Consider the following 2510-nt stretch of genomic DNA (forward strand, 5'->3'; position numbering starts at 1 on the left):
TGAACCAAAAACTTTCCACTTTTGGAAACTTTTGACTTGACCTCAAATTCTTCAACCTTGATCTTTGGCATGATGAATAAGCATTGTTTGGACATGAATGAGATGTTGAAACTCATTTCTCCACCTCCTAGCCCTCAGTTGACTTTCTGTTGACTTTCTAGGTTGACAGATGACTTGGTCACGCACAGATGATTTTGAGCCTCAACCACCTGATGAAATGGCTCCAAAATGAACCCCTATCTCTAATAAGCTCTTCAAAATGATCATGTGATCCACACCATCACCAAATACCTCATCTCCTTGAAAATCCCTGACTGGTAGAATGCAACTGATTAGGGTTGACTAGAGGTCAAAACCCTAATCCCAAAGAATCTGAGCATAAACAATGAGCCTTTGAGGAAGACATAACCATGATGATGATGATGTACCATTGCAACCAAGATAATTCTCAACCTCCTTGAAGGACCAAGAAACCCTAATTGGAGCACAAACCCTCAGATGATTGGTGATCAATTTATGAGACCCTCAGGCTTGCATCTCTTAACCTCTCTATCTCCTGAGAAAGACTTTGGAGGATGACTTGTCTTTTCCACATGATATGAAATATGCAATGACTAATGCCCTAAATATGAAATGCAATATGCTAAGCTAGTCCCAAGAGAGGAGGGCAAATTTTGAGGTGTTACACTAAGCTACATATTTTTTGAATACATTTCCAACAAAAAAGCTTGAAAATATTACACAAGAGGAAACATGGCCTGGACTTAAACCGAATCTAAGTCACTTGAGAGTTTTCGGTTCGATAGCATATTAACGTGTGGCGGAATAACTTAGAAAGAAATTGGGTGATAATGGAGAATTGATTATTCTTGTAGGGTATCACTCTACCGGTGGTTACAAAATATTTGACGCAACAAATAGAAGGATCATGATTAGTAGGAATGCCATTTTCAACAAAATAAAAGAGTTGCAGTAGAGTGCAATCGGTTGTCATAATATGTCAACCAGTTACACTAATAAGAAATGCATTGATGCAGTGCTGGAAGGTACAGAACCAGCCCCCGTTGAAGACAAAATGGAAGAAAATGTTAGAAGATCATCAAAGCAAAAAAGTATTTAATTTGGTGAGAAAAAAAATTATTTTAAAAAAATTGAAGTAGAAAATATTTGTATAACATTAGTTTTTATGTAGTATACAACAATTAGGAAAAAAACATTGCTGGCTGTGGGGTTCGAAGCCACGCGCACTTACGTGCAGAAGATCTTAAGACTTCCCCCTTAACCTCTCGGGTAAACCAGCTTGTTGTTATTTTTTCACATACAATAATTAATCAAAATAATTTTCACTTAGATTTAATGTCATGAACAATCTAGAATTAAGAAGAAACTTATAACCAATCCCATCCTTACAAAATCAACAAAACCCTAACGTAGAAAAATTCCTTACTCCGTATTAAATTAAATCAAATGATTTTACATTTATTCGTCTTCAATGGTGGAACTTTTGGCATCAATTTTTGGCACAGAGAAAGACATAGTGAATTATCCATTCTACTTCAATATCGGAGCATGCAGACAGAGTGATCGATGCTCTAGGCTCCACAAGAAGCCAAGCATCAGCCTACCATCTCTTTCCCCCCCTCTCTCTTTTCTCTCTCTCCATACTCGATAATTTCCACCAATCTTGTGGTTCTAAGTTTCAACAGTAAACATATATGTTTATGTTGGTACTTTTGTGACACCATTATTAAAAAAATTGAAGCACCCGGAACTAGGACAATGTCTATACACTATATTGATTAGTGGTTGAAGTCTATCGGTAGTGATGCCTTTGTGTTAAAATAAAAACAAAAAGTATATAGTGTTTAATAAGCGCACAAAATCACTAATAAAACCTTTAAAACTCATTTTTAATGATGTTCAAACTAAAGTGACTCCCTATGAGGATGAATAGTATGATCTTTCTAGTCATAATATTGAGCAAGGTGTTACTGAGAATATAAGAAACAATGTGCAGTCTATTGAAGCATATGAAAATTTAGATGATGATAAAGATAGTGATAGTAAAAGAAAATAACCATCAACAAGTATTATTAAGAATCATCCTATTGAAAACTTTATATGATATCTAGATGAATGTTTCACCACACAAAAAAAAGATCCATAAGAGCTTCTTAAGTTTTAAAGAAATTAATTATGGGAACTTCTTCCTAGACCAAATTCTGCTAATACCATTGGGAAAATGGACTTACAAGAATAAGTCTGAGGAAATGAGATTGTTACTAGAAAAGAATGACTTGTAGTAGAATACTATGCTTAAATTTGTTAGTTCTGTGTTTTTATGATTGACATCAATTTTGTTAAAACTTGTATCACAACAAGATGTCCTGAAGTGTTGATCACACATCTATGCATGTTTTGTTTTTCTTCTTGGAAGACTTATTTTATTATGAGATATCTGAAGATTCTCTGAATATTTAGCTACCATATCTGACTGTCCAAGAAGGTTT

General features: G+C 34.7%; 1 non-coding gene across 1 annotated transcript; it reads right to left on the reverse strand.

The window, feature by feature from the left end:
* Positions 1–1217: 1217 nt before the first annotated feature.
* On the reverse strand, positions 1218–1300 carry TRNAL-UAA (transfer RNA leucine (anticodon UAA)). The gene has a single exon. It is a non-coding gene; the product is annotated as a tRNA-Leu (tRNA).
* Between the last annotated feature and the right edge of the window lie 1210 nt (positions 1301–2510).

The sequence above is a fragment of the Lathyrus oleraceus genome, unplaced genomic scaffold, assembly GCF_024323335.1.
Source record: "Lathyrus oleraceus cultivar Zhongwan6 unplaced genomic scaffold, CAAS_Psat_ZW6_1.0 chrUn0124, whole genome shotgun sequence".
Lineage (NCBI taxonomy): Eukaryota > Viridiplantae > Streptophyta > Magnoliopsida > Fabales > Fabaceae > Lathyrus > Lathyrus oleraceus.